This window comes from Musca domestica, unplaced genomic scaffold (genome assembly GCF_030504385.1).
Source record: "Musca domestica strain aabys unplaced genomic scaffold, Musca_domestica.polishedcontigs.V.1.1 131, whole genome shotgun sequence".
Lineage (NCBI taxonomy): Eukaryota > Metazoa > Arthropoda > Insecta > Diptera > Muscidae > Musca > Musca domestica.
Window position 1 is genome coordinate 1,541,808 of NW_026712174.1, and position 10,236 is coordinate 1,552,043.

At 35.3% G+C, this 10,236-nt stretch overlaps 1 pseudogene; it reads right to left on the reverse strand.

Moving 5' to 3' along the window:
- Nucleotides 1–386: 386 nt before the first annotated feature.
- LOC101894067 (uncharacterized) lies at nt 387–9,279 on the reverse strand (annotated as a pseudogene).
- Between the last annotated feature and the right edge of the window lie 957 nt (nt 9,280–10,236).

A 10,236-nucleotide genomic window follows, 5' to 3' on the forward strand; every position in this document is an offset into this window, starting at 1 on the left:
TATATTCCCCCATATAACGGCACCTTCCGATATTAGGTATTTTAAAGATTTTATAAGAATTTTCAATGGATTTTATTTTTTGTAAATTTTCTAATTCGTTCCAAATTGTGGAACTTACTGCTTTTTTACTTGTTATATTAACATGCCTCTGTCATGAGCTAAATATAGACACGAACCATTTGCGCAAAATTAATTTTGTATAGTCTTTACCATTTTAGGTCTTTGATTTCAGTTTTCTAATGGATTTTGACCATATTTCACATTCAAGTATCGAATAGGGCAACAAATTTATTATTATCAACATTACACATATTTTTGGTAGAGATATGATATAAGTATGAGGAATTTTTATGATGGTATTATCAATATCCTATTAACCATAATAATTAATCTAAAATTGATAGATAAAACATTAAGGGCGTGGGTACATAAGCAGCTTGAAGTCTTCACATGGTATATTTTGTGACATATCATAAAGGGATGCCAGAGTTGCACTCGAATCCTGCCGCCGTTTCCCCTTATAATTTCACATTAATATGCCTAGCCATGATGCCGCTTATGTACCCTCACCTTCAAATTTTGTGTAATTTGATTTTTCAACTCCCTAAACTGCAATGAGGCCTTTCAATTTTCAACGAAATCAAGAAGAATTCAACATACTCCATTTTGGGTTGTCAAATGCTGTTTTAAAATTCAAAATTATTGTTGGAATTTGATCATTTGATATGTTTGGAGAATATTTGCAGCACTAAAGTTAAAATTTGTTGCTGTCGATATTTAATATTTTCGATATTTGTCACTGTTTGGGACCACTGTCCGATGCGCCAAATTGGAACTATATGGAACACTCCCTTCGTGCATGATATTTTCATATTTTATAATCATCTGAACGTAATTACGCCAAAACTACCCTGGTTTGTGTAGGCAGCTGGCGTTCTTTAGCTGCAATGGATGGGGGTGGTCTCCGAGGATGGCATTCATTCTATAACTGCTGGTAGCATCTGCGACTGCATCGGTATGAATGTCACTCAGCCCTGCCTGATAGGCTTTTTGATCTAGAGGTTCTCTGTTACAGCGTTGAACCTCCCTCTCTAGATCGTGTATGTCCTTCCTGACACGCCTGGGTGGGGAAGATTTATCCACCATATGATGGTTGGGATGACTCTCACGGTAACAAACAAGCAGGTACTGCAACGAAAGCATATAATTATGCTGATGTAAGGGAAGGACTTTCGCCTCCTCATGTAGATGGTCCACTGGTGTCATGAGAAGGCACCCTGTCGTAGTTCTCAGGTCAGCGTTCTGGCAGGTCTGGATATGCTTCCACTGCGTAGCACCAGTATTCGCAGACCACACTGGAGACGCTTAGCTGACCACAGAACGACCTATCGCGTTATAAGAGGTCAACAAGGTTTGTTCCAAGAGCTGCCGGCTAGCGCCTTGAGGACCTTGTTCCTACTTTTCATCTTGTCACAGATAGCTTGCGCGGACGACTTGAACATGCTGTCGAATGTGACCCCTAGAATCTTGTGGTAGTACGTGGTCGGTATTAAATTCCCTTCGACCAGCACATTCAGCTGTGTGGAGTGTGGCCGTTGATTTCGTGACAGATATTTTCATATTCATCGCGTGGAAATAAGCGGCAAGCTCCGCGAGATCACCCACCTTGGGGAACTCCCTGTTTCACTCTACGGGCTTTGGACTTCTTGTTCCGGAAATCCACGTATGAATGGCGTTCCCACATATAGTTGATTATCCATCGTTTCAAACTTGACCGGAGGGTGGTTCTCTGCACGATCTCAAACAGTATGGCATGATTGACTTTATAGAATGCCTTCGATAGGTCAAGGACTACCAACACTGTTCTGTCACACGGCTTGTTCTGGTTCAATCCTCTACTAATATGTGTGGAAATGGCGTGTAATGCTGTTTTGGTACTATGTTGTGGACGGAATCCATGCAGATGGTTGGCAACTGGATAGCCTCCTCTAATTCTGGGGAGGAGTAAAGCCTCAAGAGTCTTAGCTACTGGCGACAAAAGCTAAATTGGCCTGTACGATTTGCCTTTAATGACAGCTTTGCCTGGCTTCAGTAGCGGGACCACCCAGCCCATCTTCAAGGCTTCGGGGACTATGTGGGTGGCTAGCGACAGGTTGAGAACTTTCATTGAGATTCCGTCAGCATTACCATTGAGATTCCGTCTGAGCCCAACGCTTTGGATGACTTAGCGTTCCGGATGACATTTGGCAAATCATCCAACTGTGGTTGTTCATCCTCGGCGGGAAGAGATATGATACTACGTAGTACTCTTCGCTTCGCCCTGTCGATCTCGGGGTGCTCGACAAGTTGTCGGTTAAAATACTCAAATACGAAGACGATTATCGGGAGATGGTCTGTATCAAGAGCCTTTCGCTGTCTTTCTGTCCCTTTCGCTGTAGTTTTGCGCCTTAGTCCGGTACGCCTTAGTCCGGTACAGTTCTTGAAGTGCATCCATTCTCTACATTCATTACATCGCACCGAAACAGATCTGTGGTGTATGAAGTTCTGACAAACCGAACAGAACCAGGGTCTGAGGTCTGAGGACCAATAAAATCCGGAGCAAGCCGTGGTCAATGATCCCTTGTGGAGAAGGTAATAGAGGAAATAGTACGCTCTTGTTCATTTCTGCACAAGAGCTTGGTCCAAAATAAATATTATGATCTGCGTCCTGGAAACAATTTAGATGTACGAAGTTTGTTGGAAAACAATGAATGATTTCCTACTTTATAAGAATTTTCGTTCATTTTTGGAACGAAATTATTCACTTGCGCATCTGAATTATACCTGATGAAAGTATTACAATGTTCGAAGCTTCACCTAACTCTTTTTAAGTTCGATACACAAATTCCGTTGTATCAGTTTCTAAAATGTAATAAACATATAATGAATTGTCTCTTTATGTCTTTGCTCTACCTACATCATACAGTCCAATAAAAATCTTATTTTCAAATTTCACGATTCCAACTCTACTGGTTCACCCGAAATTTAACTTATATCAAATTTAGTACCATTTAGTACACATAAGTAGGAATTTCCAAAACTACCTACATTTCTAAATCCTAGAATGCAATAGTAATCTTGTTACTAAATTTTAAAATTCACCGATATCGAAATATTATCAAATTTAATTCCATTTAGTACTTTTTGTGGACAAAAATACAATTTTCGAAAACTTCCTCCTTGCTCTAAATTTAGTACCGTTTAGTTTTTTCACACTTCAACAAACTCTTCATGTTAACGAGTGATTACATTTTCCTATTTTCTTTCTTATATTCGTTTCAAATTCCATATGCTAAAACCATGTTATTCATCAGTGCTGACAGAAACATAAACTTACCACTTGATCCGGCATGAATTAACATTTGATTGTTTAAATTGTCATAGGGAATTAGAACAGCATTCAAAGAAGTTTCACGGGTGAGTTCGGGAAAGTTCTCAATTTCCGCAACACATTTAAGATTCAGTATTTTGCCAGCGTGAAAGAATCGTGGACCACTTAAATAGAAATGCACCTGTAGTTTATGCGTCTCAGGATATAACCATGGGCGGATATACTGGTGTCCACATTTGGCTGTAGTTCACCAAGGGATGCCTGGAATGTAACACAAAATGGAAATACAAACCAAAAATGTCAAAAGGAGTTCCATTCGTTTTCTTTTCTACACCCACTATGTATGAATGTGTAATTGGAAGTAAAGTTTATTTTCTAGTAAATGTTATGTAGTTTCTCTGCCATTAAAGAGATAAATTGAGGTTATGGCATTTTAGTAATCTGCACATACCTGTTCGCCGTTAATGTACCAGGTCAACCGTGTGGGCACACTAGAATAATCAGAGGTACATGTGGCACTTAGAAAATCCTCCATACGGTACATGGGATTAAAGCTTTCTATTAGTGGATCACTCTGTGGTAGTGCTACAAATAACAACAACAAACATAATGTTTATAGTCATATGTAATAGAGAGGCGTCCGTCCTTCAATGCTCGTCATACCTGCCACTGTCATATTATCTTCTTTGGCAGCCAACTGGAAATGTGGTGCATCCCCCGACACCTCGCATTTGTACACACCCGATGACTTGGCGCTCAGCATGCTCAGTTCCACCTTGCACGATGACTCATTACAATAGTATTTGCCATCGGGCAAATGGACGCCAGTTACAGGGAATTTTATATAGACCGGATGCATCATCGGCGAGTATCTGCGGTTGTAATCGAAAGCACACAATAAAGACATTTACATATGTATGTGTCATCGGTCGTTTATTTATTTTCAATACATGCATATTTTTCTTGACGCTTATCGGAGTTATTGCATTTCCCTTTTTAAACTTACCTGAAAAATTCCATTTTGTCCTTGTACCATTTGACAGAGTTTAATGTATGGCCACTCATTTCATAGCTGCACGAAAGTGTGACATTATCGCGAAAATCAACAATTTCCGGGACATTTAAATCAGTCACAAATAAACAGCAGACACGTTGCAAATCTACGGGAAAGGAGAGATTCGGGTAAACAATGGCAGCAAAAACATCAACAACAACAACAACAATGAAAAAGCAGTTGAATTAATTTTTAATAAACCTAATTATTGTTTAATTTCCTGAAATAAGCATATATGCAAATATATGTGTGTGTGTGTATGTGTATGTGTTAATGTTAATGTATGTATTCATATATACATAGAGACATTTCATTGTGTGTGTTTTTTCGAGGGTCTGGGGAATACACAGTACACATTGTTGTAATTTGTAATAAATTTAAGCAACGAACATACAACCATTTAATGCAAATGCTGTGAGTTCCCCAAAGGATGAATCTTATTACGTATCAGAGCAAAAAAATCAATCGAATGAAGAGGCATGCACTTCGGTAGGATGGGTTAAAATGGACTTTTTACACCTCTATCTAGCGGAGGGGGTATAATATGTTTCGAATCAATCAACTGTTTTTTGACTAACTTTAATTGTCTGTGGTATATCCAAATAATAATAATACCTATCCTCTTATAAAAATAAGGAGATGATATATAGAGCTCATTATGTGTAATAATCCTTCCCTTTATCTTTCAGCCTATTTAAATTTGTGGAATGTGCAATAATAATAATAATTCAGAATCGTTTAACACTCTTAGCCTTGTGTCTACAGAGGGTATATATCATTTGATACTGTCAACATTTCAGTAATCAAAATAACGTGTTGACACCAATGCCTATTTGCATGAAATTCGTTTCAGGACATTTGGACTTGCTTAAGTTATAAGTATACGATTTGGCCTAAACATTAAACATTGTAATATTTTTGTTAAACTCTGAGCTCATTCGAATATGGACCTTAGTGGTACACTCCATTTAATTCGTACCCTCCATAAGAGATCGAAAATGAGAAGCGTTTCTCCGTTGGTTTAGCGGCAATGATTTGTCACAGGGGGTGAAACTCGTTGCAAACTCTAAGTACCGAATTTTAAATAATTACTTTTGAAAATATTGCTTAAACTGCTCCAAATATATACTATCGAGGTGTATTGTTATATGGAGGCAGTAGGAAAATGTGGACCTATATGGACAAAGGGTAGAAACCACTACAAACTTTAAGTACCGAATTTTAAACAATACCTTCCGAAAATATAGCATAATCGTGCGGAGGTACAGATATATGGTGGCTATAAGAATTTTTAACAATTGTATTTGAAAATGTAATCTAAGTCGTCAAAATACCCTATATGGGGAAGTAACGTTAAATTAGGGGTACAGGAAAACGTGGACCTATATAGACAATATTTAGCCAAGAGGTAGTACCCATTATAAAATCTTAAAACCGAATTTTAAAAAAATCCATTTAAAATGTGGTTTAAATTTCTAAAATATCAATTATCGAGAGATACAGTTATATGGGAGCTATATTGGCAATGCTCTGCCACAGAAAGTGTACCCGGTACAAACTCTAAGTACTGGATTTAAAACAATTCTGTTAGAAAATATGAACCAAATAATCAAAATGCCGAATATCGGGAGGCACAGTTATATGGTGGCAATAAGAAAACGTAGACAGACAGGACAAAATTAACGTGCTTACTAAAAACAAAAATACTCGTGCAAAATTTTAGCCTCTTATCTCAATTCTTCCGAAAAATATCGTGATTACAACAAACAGACGGAGATCGCTATATCGATTTATAATTTTATGTTGATAAGAACATATTTACTTTCTTAGGTCTAACATGAGTATTTTGAGAAGCTACAAATGGAATGACAAAGTTAATATACGCTCCAAGGTTTTATAAGGTCAGATAGGAGGATAACGTTTAATAAGAATTTGACAATAAACTTCGTGGTTTTTACTATTGTGGGTTGACTTCCTTTGAATTGTAAAGCAGTAAAGAAAGTCTTAAAGTCGGGCGGGGCCGACTTTATGATACCCTACACCACTTTGCTAATTTAGTAGAGCTTCACATAACAATTAAAAGTTTTTATGGGAGAATTCAATTATACACGCTATGATTATAATTATAATTTTAAGTTCAAAGGACTAAATATGCCGAAGCATTTGTATCTTTTAAATTCGGACTTGTTTTGCCCATTTGGTGCACAAATAATTTAAAATTAGATAATGATATATATGGAAGCTATATCCAAGTCTGAACCGATCCCGATAAAATTTGGTAAAGATATTTATGAGCTGTATTTGATATATTTCCCTGAATATCGTTGTTACGGAGTGCATATTACGGCTGTGGGTAATAAATACAACAAATCGGATGGACAATATATATGGGAGCTGTAGCTATATCTGAACCGATCTTCACCAAATTTGACATACTAGCTTCTAGATTCAATTCGGTCGTAAGTTCCAAATTCCATCCAATTTGGACAAATATTAGACGTTTGGTGCACAATAAAAAGTAAATCGGACGAAGTTATATATGGGAGCTATATCCAAATCTGAACCGATTTCGACACAAATTTGGCACACTTATTTTCAGGCCTAATTTGGGTGTACACCTAAGTCTGTTTTTACACGGTAGATTGGTTCCCGAAGAAGCCGTGTAAAAAAAAAACCGTGTAAAAAAGACATTGATCTTATACAAAAATGGGTGATTTGTTCCTAATCTCTAAAACCTATTACAATTAGTGAAAAACAAGAATTTTTATTTTTTCTTTACCAAACACGTCTTATTGCATTAACAGTTCACAAAATATTAACACGTTTCAATTCCTCTGACCAGTAAATTTTATTGTATGCACATAGTGCAATTCACATTTGCTTTGACCAGTAAAAATTGTTTGTACGCGCTAAAGGGGAATTCACTTAAATCTTTAAGCTAGTGTTCGCAAACTATCGATGGTTTCAGACTTTTTTCTTTCATAAATACTTTTTTGTGATATGAACATACTTCGCAAAAATTAAATTTGACAAAAAAATTTAAGTACATAAAATTTCAAATCGTGCTAAATGGAATAAAATCGTGTAAATAAATTACAAATATTCAATTTTCAAACCGTGTTATATCAAAACCGTGTAAAAAAAAGACCGTGTAAAAACAGACTTAGGTGTATATGCAAAATTCCATACAATTCCGGCTGATATAACACGGTTGGTGCACAATAAAAAATAAATCGGACGAAGATATATATGGGAGCTATATCTAAATTTTGACCGATTATCACCAATTTCAATAAGGTTCGTTCTTGGTCAGTGCAAAATTTCATCTGGATCGGGCAATAAATGCGACCTGTATTTTGTTTACAAAAATACATGGACAGACAGACGGACGGACGGACATGCATAAAACGACTCAGAATGTGATTCTATGCAGATCATCAAAAGGAACTATGGGTCTATCTCGTTTCCTTTTGCCTGTTACAAACAAATGCACAAAAACATATTACCCTGACCACCTTGTGGTGTAGGGTATAAAAAGGCAAGAATTTAAATTAATATTAGTTTTTATTTATAAATAATAAGGTTTTTTTTTGAGGTTTAGGCCATTTTCGGATTTTATTTTATTGATTACAATAATATGTTCCCAATATTTCGCAATTATCAAATTGCATCTTCAGGGGCAATCTATTTTAGAAAACATAATTATTAGTATCACAGCATTTTGTTATGGGCACAATTATTTTCCAAAAAAGAGATTTCTTACATTTACATAAAATAGTCAGATTTACTTAACAGCTAATGTAGTTTTTACTACCATTGTCTGGTGTTATTATTGCACTGATTATTTCTACGTATTGCACGATCTCTTCTTTGTCAAGTGTCGATAACAATAAGCTGCATTATCGGTGTCGCTTTTGTAATTGATCTTTTTGTTTGTTGGTATGTTATTTATATGCAGCATCTCCAATGTTAACCTTCTGTTGTAGTTATTCTCCGCCTGTAATACTCGTATTTTGTCAAAGTTTGGTATGTGGTTGTTAAGTTTACAGTGTTCTGCAAGTGCTGTTTTTTGAATATTGTTTTGGCTCCTTAATTTAATGTCTGATTTATGTCCCGATATTCTAGTTTTTAATTTGTTTTTTGTGGTACCAGCATATATTTTTCCACATTTTTCGTCTTTTGTTCCATCACATTCAATGCTATATATTACATTGTGTCTCTCACTTAACGGAATTCTACTTTTGGTATTAGTAAATAAACTTTTTAGTGTATTGTTTGTCCGTGTTGCTATTTGCAGTTTATCCTTGTCATATAAATCGGAATTTTGGAATCTCTCAGATAATCCAGGAATATAAATCATTGATTTGTAATATTTTTCTTCAGATTTGTCCTTAGATTTCGGTATATTATATTCATTTATTAATTTTTCAATTAATAATTTTGGAAAACAGTTTTTGGACAGTATTTTTCGTATTTTGTTTTTATTAGTTTCGTGGAATTTATGGTCGCTAATATTCAATATTCTGTTTATAAGATTTCTACCTGTGTTAATAATCATTTGTTTTGGATGTTTCGAGTGGAAATTTAATATGCGACTCGATGCCGTCGGTTTTTGATACCAGTTCATTTCTATTTTATTGTCCTCTCTCATTACAAGTGTGTCCAGATATGGGATGGAACCATTATGCTCCTTTTCAATGGTAAATTTAATATTTTTGTTGAAATTATTGAAAGTCGTCAATGTTTCTTGTATTGCATTTTCCCCAACAATCATAAATAAATCGTCTACATACTTTGTCAATATCACAGGTTTCGTCTTAAGTTTTTCCATGCAGGTGTCAAGTAGTTTCTCCATCACTATATCAGCTACAATCGGAGAAGCTGGTGAACCCATAGGTAGTCCTTTCTTTTGTTTGTATATTCTGCTCTCATATTGTGGTGTAGGGTATCGTAAAGTCGGCCCCGCCCGACTTTAAGACTTTCTTTACTGGTTATTTATTTATTACGTCCAATATACAATGGGAACAGTGTAACATATATCTAGCAAGCAGGTCCAGGTGTTCGTATATATGCCTTTAACGGTATCTATATATTCGGTATTTCGATAATTTTAGCGACATTAATGACCGAAATTGTTTAAAATTTCGTATTTAAAGTTCGTAATGGATACTAAAACCTATGACTGAAAATTGTCTATGCAGGTCCACGACATTGCCTACCCCACATATAACGGCACCCCCTTTATTCGGTATTTTCATGATATTAGGGACATTATTCACCGGAATTGTTTCAAATACGATTACGAATTATATAATACGATTTTTTTTTAATTTTCAAGTTCCTTTCAAATGGTAGATGGTATTAAAATATCGGCCCGGCTGAATTTATGTGCTTTTTTACTATTTCACTTAAATATTTAAAATCTTTTTTTATTTTTTTTTCATGTAACAGTGAAATGCTATGTTTTTTTCATTTTTTCTTATTCTTGAAAGTTTTTGCTCTTCCTTTGGAAAGGTACAGAATACCTTCATACTTAGTATATAGTAAATACTAATTATAATATTATGATTTACTTGGTATACAATGGGATAAATCATAACTATTTAAAAATGTGGTATTTGAATGTTATTAATATTTTAATATTGTTAAAATATAAACCGCGGACCGTTGTTCAATTTTAATTATATAGCATAGTTTCGTGTGTTCTCAATGTCTTTCTAAAAGAGCTTCATTGGGCTACCAGATAATTTTTTCAAAAGCATCAAAGAACAACACATTGAATACTTTAAACTCAATTTAATAATATTCCGAA